The sequence below is a fragment of the Rhopilema esculentum genome, chromosome 11, assembly GCF_057945365.1.
Source record: "Rhopilema esculentum isolate cy_ngs chromosome 11, ASM5794536v1, whole genome shotgun sequence".
Classification (NCBI taxonomy): Eukaryota; Metazoa; Cnidaria; class Scyphozoa; order Rhizostomeae; family Rhizostomatidae; genus Rhopilema; species Rhopilema esculentum.
The window spans coordinates 7,164,293-7,190,260 of NC_142825.1; the positions used below are offsets into that span (position 1 = coordinate 7,164,293).

At 35.1% G+C, this 25,968-nt stretch overlaps 1 long non-coding RNA gene across 1 annotated transcript; it reads left to right on the forward strand.

The window, feature by feature from the left end:
- Positions 1-2,283: 2,283 nt before the first annotated feature.
- On the forward strand, positions 2,284-24,114 carry LOC148958966 (uncharacterized). The gene is made up of 4 exons (XR_016144200.1): positions 2,284-2,310; positions 2,786-2,832; positions 9,392-9,438; positions 22,126-24,114. It is a non-coding gene; the product is annotated as an uncharacterized LOC148958966 (long non-coding RNA).
- Positions 24,115-25,968: the final 1,854 nt, after the last annotated feature.

Consider the following 25,968-nt stretch of genomic DNA (forward strand, 5'->3'; position numbering starts at 1 on the left):
ACCAAGTTCTCAATTTCTTTATATCAGCATAAAATACACCGAAACTACCCGAAACAGTGTTCGGAACATAAATCAAGCCATTCTTGGTTGTTATGAGTAAAAAAATTTTTTTGAAAATTTTTCATTTTCTGAACTTTTTCGCAGGTCCGGGGTCATGAAATTTTTCAAAAATGACCAAGTTCTCAATTTCTTTATATCAGCATAAAATACACCGAAACTACCCGAAAAAGTGTTTGGAACATAAATCAAGCCATTCTTGGTTCTTATGAGTAAACAAATTTTTTTGAAAATTTTTCATTTTTTGAACTTTTTCGCAGGTCCGGGGTCATGAAATTTTTCAAAAATGACCAAGTTCTCAATTTCTTTATATCAGCATAAAATACACCGAAACTACCCAAAACAGTGTTCGGAATATAAATTAAGCCATTCCTTGTTGTTCCGAGTAAAAAAAAATTTTTGAGAAAATTTATAATTTTTTCAGTTTTTCTCAAGCTTTAATCTTAAGCCTTCTATGTAATTTTTTTTAAATTTTTTCCAGATATCAATTGAAGGCTCAACCAAATGTCATCAAAGCAATTCTGAAAGGTAATTTCTTAGCATTTTTTGCCTTTTTTAGTAAAAAATGATTTTTGAAAATTTTCCAATTTTGTGAACTTTTTTGCAGGTCCGGGGTCATGAAATTTTTCAAAAATGACCAAGTTCTCAATTTCTTTATATCAGCATAAAATACACCGAAACTACCCGAAAAAGTGTTTGGAACATAAATCAAGCCATTCTTGGTTCTTATGAGTAAAAAAATTTTTTTGAAAATTTTTCATTTTTTGAACTTTTTCGCAGGTCCGGGGTCATGAAATTTTTCAAAAATGACCAAGTTCTCAATTTCTTTATATCAGCATAAAATACACCGAAACTACCCGAAACAGTGTTCGGAACATAAATCAAGCCATTCTTGGTTGTTATGAGTAAAAAAATTTTTTTGAAAATTTTTCATTTTTTGAACTTTTTCGCAGGTCCGGGGTCATGAAATTTTTCAAAAATGACCAAGTTCTCAATTTCTTTATATCAGCATAAAATACACCGAAACTACCCGAAAAAGTGTTTGGAACATAAATCAAGCCATTCTTGGTTCTTATGAGTAAAAAAATTTTTTTGAAAATTTTTCATTTTTTGAACTTTTTCGCAGGTCCGGGGTCATGAAATTTTTCAAAAATGACCAAGTTCTCAATTTCTTTATATCAGCATAAAATACACCGAAACTACCCGAAACAGTGTTCGGAACATAAATCAAGCCATTCTTGGTTGTTATGAGTAAAAAAATTTTTTTGAAAATTTTTCATTTTTTGAACTTTTTCGCAGGTCCGGGGTCATGAAATTTTTCAAAAATGACCAAGTTCTCAATTTCTTTATATCAGCATAAAATACACCGAAACTACCCAAAACAGTGTTCGGAATATAAATTAAGCCATTCCTTGTTGTTCCGAGTATAAAAAATTTTTGAGAAAATTTATAATTTTTTCAGGTTTTCTCAAGCTTTAGTTAATCGTTCTATGTAATTTTTTTTAATTCTTTCCAGATATCACTTGAAGGCTCAACCAAATGTCATCAAAACAATTCTGAAAGGTAATTTCTTAGCATTTTTGTCTTTTTTAGTAAAAAATAATTTTTTGAAAATTTTTCAATTTTTTGAACTTTTTTGCAGGTCCAGGGTCATGAAATTATTCAAAAATGACCAAGTTCTCAATTTCTTTATATGAGCATAAAATACACCGAAACTACCCGAAACAGTGTTCGGAACATAAATCAAGCCATTCTCAGTTGTTTTGAGTAAAAAAAAATTTTTGAAAATTTTTCAATTTTTTGAACTTTTTTGCAGGTCCGGGGTCATGAAATTTTTCAATAATGACCAACTTCTCAATTTCTTTATATCAGCATAAAATACACCGAAACTACCCGAAACAGTGTTTGGAACATAAATCAAGCCATTCTTAGTTATTTTGAGTAAAAAAAAATTTTTGAAAATTTTCAATTTTTTGAACTTTTTTGCAGGTCCGGGCTCATGAAATTTTTCAAAAATTACCAAGTTCTCAATTTCTTTATATCAGCATAAAATACACCTAAACTACCAGAAACAGTGTTCGGAATATAAATCAAGCCATTTCTTGTTGTTCCGAGTATAAAAAATTTTTGAGAAAATTTATAATTTTTTCAGGTTTTCTCAAGCTTTAGTTAATCGTTCTATGTAATTTTTTTTAATTCTTTCCAGATATCACTTGGAGGCTCAACCAAATGTCATCAAAACAATTCTGAAAGGTAATTTCTTAGCATTTTTGTCTTTTTTAGTAAAAAATAATTTTTTGAAAATTTTTCAATTTTTTGAACTTTTTTGCAGGTCCAGGGTCATGAAATTATTCAAAAATGACCAAGTTCTCAATTTCTTTATATGAGCATAAAATACACCGAAACTACCCGAAACAGTGTTCGGAACATAAATCAAGCCATTCTCAGTTGTTTTGAGTAAAAAAAAATTTTTGAAAATTTTTCAATTTTTTGAACTTTTTTGCAGGTCCGGGGTCATGAAATTTTTCAATAATGACCAAGTTCTCAATTTCTTTATATCAGCATAAAATACACCTAAACTACCAGAAACAGTGTTCAGAATATAAAACAAGCCATTCCTTGTTGTTCCGAGTAAAAAAAATTTTTTGATAAAATTGATAATTTTTTTCAGGTTTTCTCAAGCTTTAGTCTTAAGCGTTCTATGTAATTTTTTTTTAATTTTTTCCAGATATCACTTGAAGTCTCAACCAAATGTCATCAAAACAATTCTGAAAGGTAATTTCTTAGCATTTTTTGTCTTTTTTAGTAAAAAAATAATTTTTGAAAATTTTCCAATTCTTTAAACTTTTTTGCTTGTTCGGAGTCATGAAATTTTTCTAAAATGACCAAGTTCTCAATTTCTTTATATCAGCATAAAATTCACCGAAACTACCCGAAACAGTGTTCGGAACATAAATCAAGCCATTCTTGGTTGTTTTGAGTAAATAAAACTTTTTGAAAATTTTTCAATTTTTTGAACTTTTTTGCAGGTCCGGGGTCATGAAATTTTTCAAAAATGACCAAGTTCTCAATTTCTTTATATCAGCATAAAATACACCGAAACTACCCGAAACAGTGTTCGAAACATAAATCAAGCCATTCCTGGTTGTTTTGAGTGAAAAAAAATTTGTGAAAATTTTTCAGTTTTTTGAACTTTTTCGCAGGTCCGGGGTCATGAAATTTTTCAAAAATGACCTAGTTCTCAATTTCTTTATATCAGCATAAAATACACCGAGACTACCCAAAACAGTGTTCGGAACATAAATCAAGCCATTCTTGGTTGTTTTGAGTAAAAAAAAATTTTTGAAAATATTTCAATTTTTTGAACTTTTTTGCAGGTGCAGGGTCATGAAATTTTTCAAAAATGACCAAGTTCTCATTTTCATTATATCAGCATAAAATACACCTAAACTACCAGAAACAGTGTTCAGAATATAAATCAAGCCATTCCTTGTTGTTCCGAGTAAAAAAAAATTTTTGAGAAAATTTATAATTTTTTCAGGTTTTCTCAAGCTTTAGTCTTAATCGTTCTATGTATTTTTTTTTTAATTCTTTCCAGATATCACTTGAAGGCTCAACCAAATGTCATCAAAACAATTCTGAAAGGTAATTTCTTAGCATTTTTGTCTTTTTTAGTAAAAAATATTTTTTTGAAAATTTTTCAATTTTTTGAACTTTTTTGCAGGTCCAGGGTCATGAAATTATTCAAAAATGACCAAGTTCTCAATTTCTTTATATGAGCATAAAATACACCGAAACTACCCGAAACAGTGTTCAGAGCATAAATCAAGCAATTCTTGGTTGTTTTAAGTAAAAAAAGTTTTTTGAAAATTTTCCAATTCTTTAAACTTTTTTGCTTGTTCGGAGTCATGAAATTTTTCAAAAATGACCAAGTTCTCAATTTCTTTATATCAGCATAAAATTCACCGAAACTACCCGAAACAGTGTTCGGAACATAAATCAAGCCATTCTTGGTTGTTTTGAGTAAAAAAAACTTTTTGAAAATTTTTCAATTTTTTGAACTTTTTTGCAGGTCCGGGGTCATGAAATTTTTCAATAATGACCAACTTCTCAATTTCTTTATATCAGCATAAAATACACCGAAACTACCCGAAACAGTGTTTGGAACATAAATCAAGCCATTCTTAGTTATTTTGAGTAAAAAAAAATTTTTGAAAATTTTCAATTTTTTGAACTTTTTTGCAGGTCCGGTCTCATGAAATTTTTCAAAAATTACCAAGTTCTCAATTTCTTTATATCAGCATAAAATACACCTAAACTACCAGAAACAGTGTTCGGAATATAAATCAAGCCATTTCTTGTTGTTCCGAGTATAAAAAATTTTTGAGAAAATTTATAATTTTTTCAGGTTTTCTCAAGCTTTAGTTAATCGTTCTATGTAATTTTTTTTAATTCTTTCCAGATATCACTTGAAGGCTCAACCAAATGTCATCAAAACAATTCTGAAAGGTAATTTCTTAGCATTTTTGTCTTTTTTAGTAAAAAATAATTTTTTGAAAATTTTTCAATTTTTTGAACTTTTTTGCAGGTCCAGGGTCATGAAATTATTCAAAAATGACCAAGTTCTCAATTTCTTTATATGAGCATAAAATACACCGAGACTACCCGAAACAGTGTTCGGAACATAAATCAAGCCATTCTCAGTTGTTTTGAGTAAAAAAAAATTTTTGAAAATTGTTCAATTTTTTGAACTTTTTTGCAGGTCCAGGGTCATGAAATTTTTCAATAATGACCAACTTCTCAATTTCTTTATATCAGCATAAAATACACCGAAACTACCCGAAACAGTGTTTGGAACACAAATCAAGCCATTCTTAGTTATTTTGAGTAAAAAAAAATTTTTGAAAATTTTCAATTTTTTGAACTTTTTTGCAGGTCCGGGCTCATGAAATTTTTCTAAAATGACCAAGTTCTCAATTTCTTTATATCAGCATAAAATTCACCGAAACTACCCGAAACAGTGTTCGGAACATAAATCAAGCCATTCTTGGTTGTTTTGAGTAAATAAAACTTTTTGAAAATTTTTCAATTTTTTGAACTTTTTTGCAGGTCCCGGGTCATGAAATTTTTCAAAAATGACCAAGTTCTCAATTTCTTTATATCAGCATAAAATACACCGAAACTACCCGAAACAGTGTTCGAAACATAAATCAAGCCATTCCTGGTTGTTTTGAGTGAAAAAAAATTTGTGAAAATTTTTCAGTTTTTTGAACTTTTTTGCAGGTCCGGGGTCATGAAATTTTTTCAAAAATGACCAAGTTCTCATTTTCATTAAAACAGCCTAAAATACACCGAAACTACCCGAAACAGTGTTCGGAACATGAATCAAGCCATTCTTGGTTGTTTTGAGTAAAAAAAACTTTTTCAAAATTTTTTCAATTTTTTGAACTTTTTCGCAGGTCCGGGGTCATGAAATTTTTCAAAAATGACCTAGTTCTCAATTTCTTTATATCAGCATAAAATACACCGAGACTACCCAAAACAGTGTTCGGAACATAAATCAAGCCATTCTTGGTTGTTTTGAGTAAAAAAAAATTTTTGAAAATATTTCAATTTTTTGAACTTTTTTGCAGGTGCAGGGTCATGAAATTTTTCAAAAATGACCAAGTTCTCATTTTCATTATATCAGCATAAAATACACCTAAACTACCAGAAACAGTGTTCAGAATATAAATCAAGCCATTCCTTGTTGTTCCGAGTAAAAAAAATTTTTGAGAAAATTTATAATTTTTTCAGGTTTTCTCAAGCTTTAGTCTTAATCGTTCTATGTATTTTTTTTTTAATTCTTTCCAGATATCACTTGAAGGCTCAACCAAATGTCATCAAAACAATTCTGAAAGGTAATTTCTTAGCATTTTTGTCTTTTTTAGTAAAAAATATTTTTTTGAAAATTTTTCAATTTTTTGAACTTTTTTGCAGGTCCAGGGTCATGAAATTATTCAAAAATGACCAAGTTCTCAATTTCTTTATATGAGCATAAAATACACCGAAACTACCCGAAACAGTGTTCAGAGCATAAATCAAGCAATTCTTGGTTGTTTTAAGTAAAAAAAGTTTTTTGAAAATTTTCCAATTCTTTAAACTTTTTTGCTTGTTCGGAGTCATGAAATTTTTCAAAAATGACCAAGTTCTCAATTTCTTTATATCAGCATAAAATTCACCGAAACTACCCGAAACAGTGTTCGGAACATAAATCAAGCCATTCTTGGTTGTTTTGAGTAAAAAAAACTTTTTGAAAATTTTTCAATTTTTTGAACTTTTTTGCAGGTCCGGGGTCATGAAATTTTTCAAAAATGACCAAGTTCTCAATTTCTTTATATCAGCATAAAATACACCGAAACTACCCGAAACAGTGTTCGAAACATAAATCAAGCCATTCCTGGTTGTTTTGAGTGAAAAAAAATTTGTGAAAATTTTTCAGTTTTTTGAACTTTTTTGCAGGTCCGGGGTCATGAAATTTTTTCAAAAATGACCAAGTTCTCATTTTCATTAAAACAGCCTAAAATACACCGAAACTACCCGAAACAGTGTTCGGAACATGAATCAAGCCATTCTTGGTTGTTTTGAGTAAAAAAACCTGTTGAAAATTTTTTCAATTTTTTGAACTTTTTCGCAGGTCCGGGGTCATGAAATTTTTCAAAAATGACCTAGTTCTCAATTTCTTTATATCAGCATAAAATACACCGAGACTACCCAAAACAGTGTTCGGAACATAAATCAAGCCATTCTTGGTTGTTTTGAGTAAAAAAAAATTTTTGAAAATATTTCAATTTTTTGAACATTTTTTTGCAGGTGCAGGGTCATGAAATTTTTCAAAAATGACCAAGTTCTCATTTTCATTATATCAGCATAAAATACACCTAAACTACCAGAAACAGTGTTCAGAATATAAATCAAGCCATTCCTTGTTGTTCCGAGTAAAAAAAAATTTTTGAGAAAATTTATAATTTTTTCAGGTTTTCTCAAGCTTTAGTCTTAATCGTTCTATGTAATTTTTTTTTAATTCTTTCCAGATATCACTTGAAGGCTCAACCAAATGTCATCAAAACAATTCTGAAAGGTAATTTCTTAGCATTTTTGTCTTTTTTAGTAAAAAATAATTTTTTGAAAATTTTTCAATTTTTTGAACTTTTTTGCAGGTCCAGGGTCATGAAATTATTCAAAAATGACCTAGTTCTCAATTTCTTTATATCAGCATAAAATACACCGAGACTACCCGAAACAGTGTTCGGAACATAAATCAAGCCATTCTTGGTTGTTTTGAGTAAAAAAAAATTTTGGAAATATTTCAATTTTTTGAACTTTTTTGCTTGTTCGGAGTCATGAAATTTTTCAAAAATGACCAAGTTCTCAATTTCTTTATATCAGCATAAAATTCACCGAAACTACCCGAAACAGTGTTCGGAACATAAATCAAGCCATTCTTGGTTGTTTTGAGTAAAAAAAACTTTTTGAAAATTTTTCAATTTTTTGAACTTTTTTGCAGGTCCGGGGTCATGAAATTTTTCAAAAATGACCAAGTTCTCAATTTCTTTATATCAGCATAAAATACACCGAAACTACCCGAAACAGTGTTCGAAACATAAATCAAGCCATTCCTGGTTGTTTTGAGTGAAAAAAAATTTGTGAAAATTTTTCAGTTTTTTGAACTTTTTTGCAGGTCCGGGGTCATGAAATTTTTTCAAAAATGACCAAGTTCTCATTTTCATTAAAACAGCCTAAAATACACCGAAACTACCCGAAACAGTGTTCGGAACATGAATCAAGCCATTCTTGGTTGTTTTGAGTAAAAAAACCTGTTGAAAATTTTTTCAATTTTTTGAACTTTTTCGCAGGTCCGGGGTCATGAAATTTTTCAAAAATGACCTAGTTCTCAATTTCTTTATATCAGCATAAAATACACCGAGTCTACCCGAAAAAGTGTTTGGAACATAAATCAAGCCATTCTTGGTTCTTTTGAGTAAAAAAAAATTTTTGAAAATTTTTCAATTTTTTGAACTTTTTTGCAGGTGCAGGATCATGAAATTTTTCAAAAATGACCAAGTTCTCATTTTCATTATATCAGCATAAAATACATCTAAACTACCAGAAACAGTGTTCAGAATATAAATCAAGACATTCCTTGTTGTTCCGAGTAAAAAAAAATTTTTGAGAAAATTTATAATTTTTTCAGGTTTTCTCAAGCTTTAGTCTTAATCGTTCTATGTAATTTTTTTTAATTCTTTCCAGATATCACTTGAAGGCTCAACCAAATGTCATCAAAACAATTCTGAAAGGTAATATTTTAGCATTTTTGTCTTTTTTAGTAAAAATAATTTTTTGAAAATTTTTCAATTTTTTGAACTTTTTTGCAGGTCCAGGGTCATGAAATTATTCAAAAAGGACCAAGTTCTCAATTTCTTTATATGAGCATAAAATACACCGAAACTACCCGAAACAGTGTTCAGAACATAAATCAATCCATTCTTGGTGATTCCGAGTAAAAAAAAATTTTTGAAAATTTTCCAATTTTTTAAACTTTTTTGCAGGTCCGGAGTCATGAAATTTTTCAAAAATGACCAAGTTCTCAATTTCATTATATGAGCATAAAATACACCGAAACTACCTGAAACAGTGTTCGGAACATAAATCAAGCCATTCTTGGTTGTTCCGAGTAAAAAAATTTTTTTGAAAATTTCTCAATTTTTTGAACTTTTTTGCAGGTCCGGGGTCATGAAATTTTTAAAAAATGACTAAGTCCTCATTTCTAATTATGCCTTAGAAATTCATCGAAAAACTTCTAATGGTGTTGTAATTTTAAGCAGTTGAGGCTGTTTCGAGCGAGCAAAATTTTCCAAAATATTCTGATTTTTTAACTTTTTTTACAGGTCCATGGTTGTAGATTTTTTTGAAAAATGACTTTGTTCTTTTTTCCAATCATGGCCTTGAGAGGACACTTCAATGGTGTTCTGAATGTATTTTCAAGCAATTGAGATTGTTTCGAGCTTAGAAAATTGTTTTTCCAAAGATTTCAGATTTTTCAACTTTCTTTACTGGTCCGGGGTCATAAATTTTTTTTAAAAATGACTTTTTTTTTCATCCTATTATGACTGAAAAAGTCGTCAAAAACACCTGAATTGGCGAAATCTCTTGAGAATTATTCCAATGGTTATTGAAACACGTAATAAGGCTTTTTATGTTGTTTTAAATAGCAATATATCTTTATCAAAGTCTATGGTTTTTTATCTTTTGGCAGGAAAGGGTCATTGATTTTTGTATTTACGAATTTTTTCAGATACCATTTGGAAGCTCACAGATAGGTATTCAAATGACTACAAAAAGGCAAAAAGGTATTCAATATTTTTTTGAAACTTAGGATTTTTTGCCAAATTATCAAATTTTTGAAGTTTTTTACAGTTGCAGGGTCATAGATTCTTTTTAAAAACTACTGGGTTTTTTTCACAAGTTGTGACTCAGAAATTCATCGAAACAAATCTAATGGTGTTCTAAACGCATTTTTTTGAAAAATGACTTCAACCTTTTTTCAAAATATGAGTCAGAAATTCATCGATGTTGCTTATAATGGTGTTCGGAACATATTTTCAAGCATCTGAGGTTGTTTCGAGTGAAAAACTTTTTTCCAAAATTTTAAATACTTTTAAACTTCTTTTACTGGTTCGGGGTCATAGATTTTTAATTATTTCTCCTTTTATCTAAATATGGCCTAGAAATCCACCAAAAAAACTTCATGTTCAGGTTCAGAGTTTATCAAAAAATTGGTTAAGTCCTTTGTCAACAATCTGGATCGAAAATTTGAAAAGATTTTATACGTTGTTGCCTATGTATTTAAAGAAATTTTTTGCTATTTTTGTTTAAGTTTTTTCGCTTGAAAAACAACTTTAAATTCCTTATTTGACGTTTTGAATACTATTTGAGAAGTCAGACAACAGAATGACAGGCAACCTTATTTCGATTTCTATGGTGTATTTGAATGATGGTATGTTTAAAATTTTGCTTCCTGTTTGTTAATATAAGCGCTGTGAAGCAGGGTTTTCTGACTTTAAAAAGCTGGGGCTCTTGATGTGATTTTATAAATCGACTCATAACGTCAACTCTGGTTAAAAACTCACGTTACATCAACTCTATTTGAATTCTATTTCTAGCTTTCGTTTATCTATTTCTAAAGCAATATAAGACCAACTTTAAGAGTGGATACTTGTGTGACTTTTGACACTTGAGGAGTGATACCCAAGAAAATAACTTGAAGCGTGTTTAAAGAACTTTTAGGTAAACAGGTGCCACGATCTGAAACCCAATATTCTCTCTTCCCTTAACAATTTCCTTCTTTTGAAATATTTTACTGTATGTATATGCCATATCTATTCTCACACCATTAACGCCTCGTATCGTATTTAGGAGATTTGAATTGCAAAAATATATATTGTCATGGGAGATTTGAATGCAAAAATTGGTAGTTGAAAAGATGGTAAAACAGCAGGGCAGTATGGAATTGGGGTAAGAAATGAGCGTTGAGACAGATCGGTACAAAAGTGTAAGATGAATAACATGATAATAGCGAATACCTGGTTTAAAGAACATCCGCGGCGAGTATACACATGGAAAAGTCCTGGTGACCTAACAAGGAAGCAGATTGATTATATTACCTGAAATGACAGATTTAAGCGTGCCGTTAAGCAAGCAAAAACGTATCCAGGGGCAGACTCTGGAAGTGACCATAACCCCGTGGTCTGCTCTATTCAATCAAAACTGAAGAAAGTGAAAAGCCTAAGATAGAGAAGGTTCACGACTTCAAACAACTTAATGACCCAGATTTTCGACTGGAATACTCAACACAAGTTAAGAATAGATTTGACAGACTAATTGATGAAGGTGAAGAACTCACATCGGACGCAATGAAGAGTGTTCCTTTTGAAACGGCACAAGGAAAGGTTCCAGATAAAGACAAAGTAAGTAAAAGTAAATGGATGACAAAAGAGATAATATCACTAATGAGGAGCAGGCAGAAGGTCGATGAGAGAGGAAGTAATGAATAAAAAATTCTATATAAAAATATCTAACAAATGTGTCGGGAAGACAAAGAGAAGTGGGTGAATGCTCAGGCGGAAGAAAATGAAAAGAGGATGAATAAAGATTATAATCTTCATAAGAGAATAAATGAAATATCAAAGAGAAAAACTACTTGCTCAAAATCTGGATGTATCAAAACAAAGTATGAAAAAATACTGATTGAAAAGAACGATTTTCTAGCTCGGTGGACGGAATATATTGGAGAATTATTTCACGATGTAAGGAAACCATTACCAAAGATTAAAGATCCAATTGAGAGACCCAAGATTCTAAAGTTAGAAGTTCATGCTGCGATTAGACAGATGAAAAAGAACAAAGCGGCAGGGCCAGAGTGAGTAGTTGTCGAAATGGTAAATGCATTAGAAGAGTGCGGAGTAGAAAAATTGACGAATGTAATTAATAAAATGTATGATTATGAAAAATTTCCGGGTGATTTTAGAAAATCTGTTTTCATAGCTCTTTCGAAAAAGTCAGGTGCGGTGGACTGTCAGCAATACCTCACCATTAGTCTCATGAGTCACATCACGAAGATTATTTTGAGAATCCTCCTCATGAGAGCTAGAAACAGAATCTCACCAGAGATTGGGATAAAGCAGTTCGGTTTTGGGAGAGACCCGAGAACTAGGAATGCTATTTTTGTGCTGAGGATGATAGCAGAAAGAGCTCTGGAAATGCAAAGAGATGAGCAAGCAGTGGCGAAGCTGGCCTTTAGACAATGGACATGCTTTGTATGGAACAGAAAGCTGATGGGGGTCTGGGGATAGCCCCTAAGACAATTACACACAACCACACCCTATATATGCTTGGAAAAGAGGGTAACTCCCTTTTTAGTATATTAAATCAAATAGCTCTTGTTTAGATTGCAATCAATTCTGTCAATGACTTCAACATCTAAATGTTCTTTCAACCCCATTCTCCAATCTTGTGTTTTTGGACATATCTTTGGGACCATGTTTTTGAAAAATTGTGCATTCGAAAACCCCCAAAAAACACTACTGATCACACTGAAAAAACATTGCAGATGAGAGAACATTATATCTACAAATTTTAATTTTTGATTAATCTGCTTATTCAAGTCAGCAATGGCTAAGAAATATCTATTCTCTTACTATTAATTGTTAACACTTTTGATGCTGTTTCTGAATTGAGATGAGTTAGGCAAGATACGCCCTCAATGATAGGTAGGCACTTCCTTTTTTTATGATACAGGGAATTGTGGGATGTTTGTTTTTGGTTCAGAATTTTATGCTTGGCTTCAATTTTATAAGCTGAATTTTTACATATCTAAAACAAATGTAACAAGGAGAGTACTGTTTAGCATATACAAAAAGTTTTGATACCTGTATTGAAGTTATAACATGCCATAAACATCAATAAGTTAAGTCCAAGCCCAATATCAAGGGCTTTCCTAAGCAACGACAAGTCATGTTGTAATATTGAACAACTGGCAAATTACAGAGTACAATTGCATGTATTAACAAAAGTTATAGAGTAATATTGAATAAACAAGCAAATTTAAGGGTACAATTTCATTTATCAACAAAAGTTATGGTGTAATATTGAATAGACAAGGAAATGTAAGGGTACAAAAAGAGTTGGTGTAATATTGAATGCAGGAAAATTTCAGGGTACCATTTCATACATCAGCAACATATTGTGGTGTAATATCAAATAACAGGCAAATTGCAGGATGCAATTCGAATTTCATTTATTCACAACAAGTTATGATGTAGTATTGACTAAACAAGAAATTTTTAAGAGCACAATTCTTTCTATCAACAACAGGTTTTGGTGAAATATTGAATAAACAGGCAAGTTTTCAAAGTACAAGTTCGTCCCTCTCAGCAACAAGTAAGATTGCAATATTGAATAAACCAGAATGGACAGGCAATTTTTATTGTAAAATTCTATCCATCAGCAACAGGTTATTGTATGATTTTGACAAAACAGGAAATCTTCAAGAGTACAATCCCATGAGCAAGAGGTTTTGGTGAAATACTGAATACACAGGCAAATTTCAGGGTACAAGTTCGCCCATCAACAAGTAATGGTATGATCAGCAACGTAATGGTAGGATTCTTCATCGATAAGGGTCAGCCTTTGGTTTTCAATTACAATCTTGGTTTACAATTACTTTTTTCAGCCACACGCAAGTGATCCCTGTAGCAGTTAACAAACAATATATCTCTCGGAAATAGCTTCGATTGATTTTTCCCACTCTATTGCAGCAATGTTCTTCTGCCCACAAGTAGACCTTAGGTACTTATGTATTAGGAGATTTAGGTCGGTCATGCTGAAAAAATGAGCATGACTTGGGGTCCAAAACGGGCCAGAATAGCATGCGCAAGATAGAATTCAGCCAATCAAATCAGTGCTAGGTTTATGATTATAATAACGAGGTCATGTAGTGATAACATCTCAGCTTTTGTTTTGTTCCCGCTGTGTTTTTCATGCTACGCTTCGCTGCTTGTATATACCGCTGTGTTTATTTAGAAATAGTTGGTTGGTTCGAAATAAGATAATAACACGACGTACGTCTCTTACTATCGACTTCGCTCTTCAATAATTCGTCCTTCGAGACTGCTACGTTATTAACAACACAGGTTGTTAAATTGGTGACCACTTCGTTTATTTCTACGTCTACAATTTGACATGAATACAGACGCCAACACGCCACCGTCAGCCAGCACTACTGCAACTGCAGCCATCGCCACGACTTCAGAACCAGCACCAGTTGCTTCGGTAAGTGTCAAACTTCCACCTTTTTGGCCTAACGATCCCCTTGTTTGGTTTGCTCAAGTAGAGGCCCAGTTTTTCACAAGAAATATAACTTCACAGGCTACAAAGTTTGCTTATGTAATCTCCGCTCTCCAGCCTGAAATCGCACAGGAGGTACGCGACATTTTGATCCACCCCCCTCAAGCAACGCAGTACGATATACTCAAGGCCGAACTCATACAGCGTACTTCCGCATCTGAACAAAAGCGGCTTCACCAACTGCTGACTGCAGAAGAACTGGGTGACCGGAAGCCCTCTCAATTACTGCGCCATATGCGACAACTGCTTGGAGACAATACACTAGAAAACAACATTTTACGACAGTTGTTTTTGGGAAGGTTACCAACTAATGTCAGGCTGATTTTAGCCTCCACTGCTGACTCCCTTCCTGTTGAGCAGGTTGCTTTATTAGCAGACAAAATTTTAGAGGTTGCGACCCCTCTTGGCATCTCCTCTTTAACACCTACCGTGTCAGCGCCGGCCCCCACGCCTGTTACACCGCCTATCGCATCTGAAGTTCATGCTCTCAGATCTCAAGTAGAGAAACTGACTTTTCAAGTCCAAGCCCTCATAAGCCACACACAGCCAACCCATAATTTCCCAGGGCGTAGCCGATGCCGCTCTATCAGCCGTAATCGCCGCACCAGCCCAGCACCCTCAAACTCTACCTACTGCTGGTACCATCAACGTTATGGTCGACTTGCTCGCAATTGCACTCCACCATGCAACTTTTCAAGCTTCACCTCAAACCAGGGAAACGACGCCACCAGCAACTAAGGGCGACTAGTTCTGCTGGTCCTGCTCCTTCCAGTCGCCTCTTTTATATTACCGACCGTATCACTGGTACACGCTTCTTGGTAGATACAGGTGCTGATGTAAGCGTTTTACCTCCTTCTTCTACTGACAGACAAACTTCTCAAAACATTTCTTTACAGGCTGTGAATAAGTCGCCAATTCGTACTTTCGGAGAAAAGTCTTTAACGATAGACCTCGGACTTCGCCGCACGTACAGGTGGATTTTTATTATTGCTGAAATGCCGTTTCCTATTCTTGGCGCTGATTTCCTTGCTCATTTTGGCCTTAAAGTTGATGTTAAAAATCGGAAACTCATTGACACTACAACAAATTTGACCATTCAAGGTATTTTGTCCGCCGACAGCTCACCTCATCCTATGCTGGCAACCCCTGATACTACTTCGCCATACCAAGCCTTACTTCAAAAGTATCCTGACATTGCCCGTCCTTCATACAACGAATCAAAGGTAAAGCATACAGTCACCCATCACATCACAACTTCAGGCCCTCCTGTATTTGCTCGTCCCCGTCGTCTTGCTTCTGAACGTTTGACCATTGCCAAGGCTGAATTTGATCACATGCTACAACTTGGCATCATTCGACCGTCAAAAAGCAGTTGGTCTTCTCCGTTGCATATGGTTCCTAAGGCTACTCAAGGCGACTGGCGACCTTGCGGTGATTATCGTGGCTTGAACAATGCTACAGTTCCCGATCGCTACCCCATCCCACACATCCAAGATTTCTCTTCGTCTCTGCATGGAAAAACCATTTTCTCAAAAATTGATCTCGTGCGTGCCTATCATCAGATTCCAGTCGAACCTAGTGACATTCCTAAGACTGCTATAACAACTCCCTTTGGACTATTTGAATTCGTTCGCATGCCATTCGGCTTGCGTAATGCAGCACAGACCTTCCAGCGCTTCATGCACCAAGTACTTCGTGGTTTGGATTTCGTTTTTGCTTACATTGATGATTTACTTATCGCAAGCAATTCTGAAGCAGAACATTTGTTGCATCTTGAAATTTTATTCTCTCATCTTTCCGATCATGGTATTGTCATTCATCCTACCAAATGCATTTTTGGCCAATCTCATATTGACTTCCTAGGACATCATGTTTCACCACAAGGAATCTCACCGCTTTCCACAAGAGTTCAAGCAATCGAAGATTTTCCTCCTCCTACTTCGCTCAAAAAGCTTCGCGAGTTCCTGGGATTGATCAACTTCTACCGTCGTTTTGTGCCTTGCTGTGCTCAATTAATACAGCCTCTCACCGACCTTCTCTCTGCCAAGTCTACCAAAGAACCGTTCCAACTAACTGTGGATTCGTTATCTGCATTCTCAGAGATCAAAGCAGCACTTTCCCGGGCTACTCTTCTTGTTCACCCATCACCAGTAGCACCATGCAGTGTAGTTGTTGATGCTTCGAATGTGGCTGTAGGAGCAGTGCTTCAACAATTCCTCAACGGTGCCTGGCAACCTATTTCTTTCTTTTCAAAGCGCCTGCAACCAGCCGAAACGAAGTACAGCACATTTGGACGAGAACTACTCTCCGTCTACTTAGCTATCAAGCACTTTCGGTACTTTTTGGAAGGACGCGCATTTCATGTTATGACAGACCACAAGCCATTGCTCCATGCACTGTCTTCTTCGTCTGATCGATATTCGCCACGGGAAATTCGCCATCTTGATTTTATCTCTCAATTCACCTCTGACATACGACACGTAAAAGGCCATCAGAATGTGGTTGCTGATGCTCTTTCTCGCATTGAGCTCAATTCCTTGCTCAATATTCCAAGCCTTGACTTTGTCACGCTGTCTGCAGCTCAACAGCAAGATTCTGAATTCCACCAGGTACAGTCAAACACCTCTCTTAATCTGAAAGAGTTTCCTTTACCGGCAGATTCTGGAACCATCATTTGTGACATATCAACCGGCACTCCTCGCCCATATGTTCCTGTCTGTTATCGCCGCCTTGTGTTTAATCACCTCCACTCACTTGCACATCCCGGTATTCGTGCAACACAGCGACTTATCAGACAACATTACATCTGGCCTAGTATCAACAAAGACATCCGCAATTGGACTCGGTCCTGTATCCCATGCCAACAGGCTAAAGTCACCCGTCACACGTTTTCCCCCATTGGAACTTTTCCATCTACTGACACACGTTTCGATCACATACACATACATCCCCGCTAATCTTCCATCTTGTACGCACGTTTTTGTTCGCCATGATGCTGTTCGAAAGCCGTTTCAACCTCCCTACGACGGTCCTTTTAAGGTTCTCAAGCGCTCTGACAAACATTTCCTCGTAGATGTCAATGGAAAACAAAAAAACAATAAGCATAGATCGTCTTAAAGTTGCTTATACCGATACAGATAACCAACGTTCAACTGCCAAAAACACATCATTCCCATCAAACCATGCTTCAGCGAGGGCCAAGCCGGTAGAGAACCAAGTACCTGGTACTTCTTGGACACGTTCAGGGAGACAAGTTCATTTTCCCGACAGATATGGACATGCCTGAATATTCTTATATACGTTTAATTAACTTTTATCCCAAATGCTTTTCTCGAGCTTGCATTCTAGGGGGGAGGTACTGTAGTGATAACATCTCAGCTTTTGTTTTGTTCCCGCTGTGTTTTTCATGCTACGCTTCGCTGCTTGTATATACCGCTGTGTTTATTTAGAAATAGTTGGTTGGTTCGAAATAAGATAATAACACGACGTACGTCTCTTACTATCGACTTCGCTCTTCAATAATTCGTCCTTCGAGACTGCTACGTTATTAACAACACAGGTTGTTAAAGTCATGCTATTCCAAATGAGCATGACTTACCACATGGATACCAACTGAAAAGTCATGGAAACTCAGCCGACTCAAAGGAGCGGTTAGGCTCTCTGCGTAAAGAAACCCTATGGCAGGCCATGCTCTTCAGAATGAGCATGACTAACCACAAGGGACCAAGGTGGTGAAAGGCAGTAGAATAATAAGAATAAACTGGACGAAAGGGGTCTTGAAAGTACTTTTTCAATAAAGGAAAGTTTTAATCGTTATAATGAATGTCTTTAGCTCCGAATTTTTTTAGTCATGCTCAGCATGACCAGCATGACCGCTAGCTTCGCCACTGTGAACAAGGCGTTTGATAAAGTTCGTCATGATGACATGTTTGGGGAACTCCGAAAGTTGGACATGCATGGAAAAGACCTTCAATTGCTGCAGAATCTCTACTGGAATCAATCTGCATGCATTAGAGTCGATGGCGAATGCAGTAACTACACAGATATTGCGAGAGGGGCTAGACAAGGATGTGTGATGTCGCCAGATCTTTTCAACTATTACACTGAAAAGATCTTGAGGGAGGTAAATAACGAGAAGGGTCTGAGGGTAGGTGGAAGCAATATCACTAACATAAGATATGCAGATGACAAAGTTTTGTTAGCCGAATCTGCCAGTGATCTACAAAAGGTTCTTGATGTTGTCATAAAAGAGAGTGAGAAAAAAGGTCTGACTAAAAACTGTAATAAAACAGAATGTTTAGTCGTTTCAAAGAAATGGGAACGTCCTGTGTTCACGCTGAGAGTAAAGGACCAGAAATTTAAACAAGTCTTGTCTTTTGGCTATCTAGGCAGTCTAATAACCGAAGATGCTAGATTTGTTACAGAGATTAAACGAAGGATAGCTTTAGCAAAATCTGCATTCCAAAAATTTGATAATTTTGAGAAACTGCAAGATGAGTATGTCAACGAATTTTCGTTTGTCTATCCTGTCCTGTGCTATGGGAATGAGTGTTGGTCATTAACAGCAGATTTGAAGAAGCGCCTGGAAGGCTGTGAGATGTGGTTCTTAAGGAAGATGATGAGAATACCGTGGACAGACAAGGTGAGCAACGAAGAAGTTCTTGCAAGAGCCGGTGTAAGTAGAAGGCTTATTAAGGACATAAGGATAAGACAGATGCGCTTCTTGGGGCATGTGCCTCGAAAAGAGGGACTTGAAAACTTGGCACTCACTGGAAAGATAGAAGGGAAGAGAAGCAGGGGAAGGCAGAGAATACTGTGGATGAATAGCCTAGCTGGATGGATCCAAACAAATGGTATAACAATCAAGGAGACGAATCTAATACACATGACTAGGAACAGAGAATTGTGGCAAAGCATGATTGCCAAAGTCTCATGATATGGCACCAAAGAGAGAGAGATCGCAATTAGGACAGGCAATTCCTTCTTACAAAATTATCGAATCAGAAATTTAACATCTGTGTGAATCGATAACTTGACGTGGTCTTGCTCTCAATATCCAAAAGACTGGTCAACATTTGGCCTAAAATTAATTTGTCCGAGACGACAAAAATATGTCCCAAAGTATTTTCACGATCTTAGAAAGATCAGAATGCCCAAATGAATTGTGCTTTTTTCTTGGACCTTGAAGCTAGTGTCGTGGCTGGCAGTCATTGATGAAAAAATCAGTAGGATTGGTCAAAAGAGGGACCAACCAAACACACCATTCTTCCTCTCGTTTTACTCTTGACCCACAACTTGATGTAATTTTCTGCGTACCTCTAGGTATGATCTTGCATTAATACTCTATGGATTGCCACATTAATACTCCTTGGTTCTGTTACCGATGGTCATGTGTGATGGTTTTTTTGATTATTTCAGGCTGTTGTCCAACGCTCTTGTTGTCCCATGCTTTCTTGCTATCTGCCTTAAGGCGTCGAAGATGCATTTTATGCTTGTTGTCACAGTTGCTAAGCCTTTATCAATTTTTTCCTTTCAAGCAAATCCGTTAAGGAGAAAATATCAAAGTGTAGCTAGAAAGAAAAGTGTTTAATCTTGCATAAATTGTACAAGCACTTTTCTACTTAACAGTGCTTATTCTTATTGCTAATCAAAGGGGTCATAAATGGAATATCTTTATCTTTGCTGGATACATTTGCAGTTTCAAGTGTAGCCTTGTAATTTCAAGCTAATGAAACCTGCAGTCTTTTTAAGGACAAGCCGAAGGAAGCAGAGTGCTAATTTCCTAGTAATCATATCCATAGATTACTTCATTAGGCTGTCCTTTTTATATATCTGCAACTTTCAGCAAACTATTGTTAGCAAGAAAAATCTATTGCCTAAATGATTTAGTTTTCTTATTTACTATTCATGCTCTTTATTTTTTCTGCTTGGAATCATAGGTTGGGGTGTTATCTTCTACAGAAGAAAGTTTTAACAACATGTGTCTTTCCGATTTTTACATCTCTTTCAGCACTTGTTGGTTTAAGTTTAAATGTGTGATTAGTTACCGTTAAAGCTACTTATGTTTTTGCTTTTCTTTTTACAATTTCTACCAGACTTTTTCACCTTTTTCAGTATGATGCATCTTCATCATCGTAATGAGCCTATCCACAACCTTTTTGGTCGGTAGAATGATATTTCTCCACTATTTTCAGTGGTTTGGCAGTTTCCACACTTTTCTTATTTGTGTCAGTGTCCTTTCTTCTGACTACATGCTCAAGCCATTTTTATTCTGCCTCTTTATTTCAGCTACCTTCTTATTTCTTCATTCCTTACTCTTTCTTGTAGTTTCCTTTTCAAGGCTCCACATATTAGCTCTTTGTTGATAAAGTCTTGACTCTGCCATTTACTTGAGCACAAAAACCTTTCCCACATACACCTTTTTAATAGCGGATCCCTGTATTTACAACTATATCTATTCTTGATTCAATGCATTTCAATTTCTCACACTACATTTCATTTCAGTCCGTTTACTTTCAATCATTTCTTCTCCTCGCTTGTGTGCCATCCTATCAACGTCCTCCTAGCAGTCGGCCATGATGGCTAAGTCAGCACATCAATTAAAATGTCAACATCTTTTTGGAAACCTTTTTCCCTTTAAGCACCAATACACCACATTTCTAGACGTACTTATCAAATGCCTTCTCGAAATGTAAGAAGACTAAATGAAGAGTTTGCTTCCCACAAAATCTGTTTTGTGATAAAATTGTACCCACTGTACATTTAACCTTTAATGAATGGTTTTTGAAATTCAACGTTGTTTCATTTCTAGCTGTCGTTTGTGTATTTTTAAAGCAATATGGGACAGGCTTTAAGAGGGGTGACACCCAAGAAAATAACTTGAAGCGCGTTTAAAAAACTTTTAGGTAAACAGGTGCCACGATCTGAAACCCAATATTCTTTCTTCGCTTAATAATCTCCTTCCTTTAAAATATTTTACTGTGTGTTTATGCCATATCTATTCTCACATCATTAACGCCCTGTATCGCATTTAGGACAGGAAGCTCCTTCTTACAAAATTCATCGAATCAGAAATTCAATACACAAAAACAGGCATTTTTAGAAGTAGATGTGGCCTGACATATCTTTATGCCTGCCTCACCCGCAAAATCGAAAACTATGCTTCGGATTACTTCGTGGATAAACAGAGGATGCAACATTGAAAATAAGTTATCTTTCAAAATATGGGCACGTTTAAGTATCCATTTAATTAAGGAAAAGGAGTTATTTATTCCCCCTTTTCACTAGTATTACGTACACCATCTTTGAATTGAGTTACAATCATTTAACTTGGAAGTATGATTTGTTCTAGGAAATAGGAAACCAAACACATGCTCAACATTTAAATTTTCCGCGTATTTTCTCAAGAATTCTCATCGTTCATCCCAACCCTCCTCTTACTCATCAAAGTTTTTCGGGAAATATACCTTTGATAAATATTTCTAAAACTTTGCCATATTTAATTATATACAGATACATTATGATTATTAAATATTTTGTTTATAATTGTTTGATAAGTATTAATGAATACTTATGAATATTTATGACTACTGTCACTATTTCATAATTATTGTTTTGGTCAATCTTACAAATGGGTGGTAGGATCCTTTACTGCTTTTTTGGTAGGTTGCGCCCTTATTTTTCTTTTCTGTCCCAGCCCCCTTAATCATGAAAATTCTCACAACATTATTTCTATTTCGCAATATTCTGCAAACATTCACTCTTCAAATAATCACAATAGTTATTATATCTTTATTTTGTGCCAAGTATTCCGAGATGTATGATAAAATGCCATTCTGGCTCACAGTAGTCGATTATTTTTATTTTTGGCTCATTGAACTGCATTTCCAGATCTGCCTTTAAAGCATTTTTGTCCCATAATAGGTCTTACAATGTTACCTTACATACATCTAGTTTTACAATCAGTAAAATCTTAACGTTTTTCTGTTTCCTTATTCTGAATTTTGAAACAGATGTTGGTTGAAATAAGGCTGATTTCTTCAAGTAACACGGAAGACATTAATTAATCAAGAAGGAGTTTTCTTAAACTCAGTATTTGAAATTATTCATATTCTTCCTTTCCAGGTATGTCTATAGCAATTAGAGTGGCAGCTTCAGCCAGGTACTGAACTTTCAGCTTCGGAAGAGTTTTTAGCAGACTTTGATTGGGATTAACACAATTTTAAAATTTATGTCGTTAATCGGAGGAAAATTGTCACTCGTCGCGAAACTTCGTGTTTTTCCTCTATATCAGGGTTGCAGTGGCTGTGGGGTAGGAGAGTAGAACCAAATTTATCAAAAAATGTCAAACGACAAATGAACCAAACTCAGCCAGGTAATATACCTGTAATACACCCCCGAAAGAATATCCACACCCGTTGTGCCCCTTTCCCAACGGTATTTTGTTGTCAGAAGTTTTAGATAAGGCTTATAAAAGCAGGACCAAGGAGCTCTTAGGCATGATTTCTTTTGCTACCGATTAATTAAAGATGAGACACAATTGACTAAATTATAACGCACTCCAAGATATATTCTATTTCCTGTAACGCACCGTACTTCGAGGCCTATTTGAGAGTTCTGGTATTATTCAAAAATTAGAGTACTAGTGTTATTGTCATAGTATTGATACTGTGCTGATGAATTATTTTAATGAATATGTAACTAAGTGAAGTATTGTGTGGCGTTATTAAAAATTGCTCTAGATGTGTTATTCCTGATAAAGCTGTTCAGGTTTTTTTTAGATTTTTTATCGATAGTACCATATTTAAAAGCTATGCAGTCATATATTTAGATAGAGAATGGCAATCTCCTCCTGACACTACAGATTTCACTCATTGGCGATACCAGAGTCATTGTTGTTACTTTGTAAGCTATTTCAATGGAACCAATTCATGCACTTGTTCGCAAGTCACTAGAGAGAAACAAAGTTCTTAGAAATTGGATCCATTCGAAATGATAGAGTAGACGACATGTTTTCCTACTTGATACAGCAAGCTTTTGAGTGTATCACAGTCTGCAGTTTAAGAACTGGTGTTTGAAATGTCAAGGAACTAGAGCGTCAATGTAAAACAGTAATTTCGACAAGATACAAAATAGAATGACTGATTTACTCAGATTTTCCAAGTTGAGGGGTACCGACTCTTGCCCTATGAATTGCCTCCAACGAAGTAAGATATTTTTGTAAAGTGGGCTGCCTCATGATGGCATTTCATTTAATCGAGTCTGTCCTCGATTTCTTGAATAATCTTGATTGAGATTACTGTTTTCTAAAGCAGACCACAACTAGTTAGCAGAAATAAAGTAAGTATTTGAAAAATAGACCGGCACAGCAATTTGAGAGCACTGTTGCCATGCCCATTTTAGTAAAGAAGTAACAGGACCTCGCCATTTCATCATTGAGAACCCTTTTATATGCATTTGATCGTCAATTAAGCACAGTATTAAATATCATGATATTGTATAATGAAATATATTTTTTATGAACGGTGGGAGGGGCATGTACCCCAATGCCCCCTAGTTCACATGTCAGTGTCAGTAGTTGTGGCAAATGCGGCTTCATATATACACATGCTTCCTGATTCACCTCAAGTAAAAGAACCTGAAATTCCTTTTTATCCTCTGAGTTTTGTTTGTTTTGTTCCCTACACCTTTCAAATATTTTCCACAATCGAGTGCCTTCCTATTATGACCCAAAGAATCAAAACACAGCTACCCAGTTTTTTCTTGCCTGTTTTCTTGTATGAAGTTTGCCTTGGTGCCCTGACTGTTTAAGGGTGTCCATTTAAAGCAAACCCCTTAACTAATTTGCCTATCAATGTTTTAGCAAAGAAGAGGAAACCCCTTTTAAGTTCCGTTCTGCGAGTGACTAACTACCAATGCTTCTTTAAGCTAGGGGTGAATCCTCTCAAAGCAGCCCATAGAAATAGTAGCAGCCTTAGAAATCTGCCATTGAATTTCTTTTGTATAAAGTGAGAAGTCTTTGTCTTGCCCATTTGCGCATTAACTAATTTTTTCTAGCTTATTAGTTTCGTCGATTTAATTGTCCTAGCGTATGATAAAAGACTGAAGCATGAACATTTCATCGTATTTTCTGTGTATTTTTCCTGCTTTTCTTAGCGATGATAATCGACATTTTCTGTCAGTCGGCTCCAACATTCCTCCGTTTACACAAAGAGAGCCTTTTGTCTCAGATTGAATAGCCAGTGTTTCAGCTAAAAGTTACAATTTTGGCGTAAGTATAAGCTTGATGGTAAAATGGGTTACACCACAGGATGCAGAAGATTATTCCCTTTCTTTTGGTGTTTTCAAAAAATAAATTGGACCACGTTTGACGAAGTTATTCGACTTTTTTACAATTTTTGGCGAGGGGGATTCAGGTTTGCACAAAGCAGTTCAGAAAAAACAATAGGCTTGTGATTCCCAGAGTTTCTAAAGATCTCGGTTTTTGGCGATTTACTCCTAAACCATAATTCATATGAACCTATGGATAGATTCAGTCGACGCGCCGTACGATACTCGATTTTTTGAGCCGTTTCCCGTATTTTTAGGACGAGATTTAGCAAAGTTATTAAGGATTTTGTCTCCAAAATCGCCAAAAAATGGTTTTTTGCACTTTAAAAATCGAAAAAAGCCGTTAAAATTTCGCTGATACTTTCTAAAAATCGAGCCAAAAATGGCCTAAATTCTGATATATAGCTTTCTCTATTTGAAGCTCGCGTTGCTTTTTAAAATAGATTTTTCCGAAAAGTGCACTTTTCAAATTTTCTCAAATTTGCATCGCAGCGTCCAGGCCTGGCCAAAGCCGCTGCTGCGATGGCGACTTATACTTTCTACTTAAAAACGGTATTTTCTTGAAGTTTTAAAGCGGGGGTAAGCTTTTTACATGCTAAGCAAACTGTTTTAAGTCGAATTAGATGCAATTACAGTGTAATCGCTTGATTTTAAATCATTTTGAAAAACTTCAGTACATGTCACTAGCCGCCCGTAGCCCGGTCAGCTTTAATGGAGAGAACCACACGAATATCGCTCTTTATTCGCATATCAAGAGCGTTAATCATTTAACAGCCGTTTACACACTCTCTTCTTGCATGTTGAATTTGTTTAATCTTTTACAAAGTGATTAATTGCAACAAAATCTTTGCAACTTCACTTTTCCTCGATATGAAGGTCTGGGAATCTCCTTCCTTAGGTATATTCAGGCTTGCAAACTTTCTATTGTCTTACCGAGTTACCCTCTAGTTTTTGCCCTTCTAAGGCTTTAATATCAATATGATTGAGAGAAATAGAGCATAGATGCAGTTATTTATCGACTCAAACGCTTAAAAAGCGAATATCGAGCGATTTTCGTGTGTTTTTCTCCATTAAAGCAGATCGGGCGACGGGCGGCTAGTGACATTTTGAAAAAGTTTAGTACATGTCACTAGCCGCCCGTCGCCCGATCTGCTTTAATGGAGAAAAACACACGAAAATCGCTCAATATTCGCTTTTTAAGCGTTTGAGTCGATAAATAACTGCATCTATGCTCTATTTCTCTCAATCATATTGATATCAAAGCCTCAGAAGGGCAAAAACCAAAGGGTAACTCGGTAAGACAATAGAAAGTTTGCAAGCCTGAATATACCTAAGGAAGGGGATTCCCAGACCTTCATATCGAGGAAAAGTGAAGTTGCAAAGATTTTGTTGCAATTAATCACTTTGTAAAAGATTAAACAGATTCAACATGCAAGAAGAGAGTGTGTAAACGGCTGTTAAATGATTAACGCTCTTGATATGCGAATAAAGAGCGATATTCGTGTGGTTCTCTCCATTAAAGCTGACCGGGCTACGGGCGGCTAGTGACATGTACTGAAGTTTTTCAAAATGATTTAAAATCAAGCGATTACACTGTAATTGCATCTAATTCGACTTAAAACAGTTTGCTTAGCATGT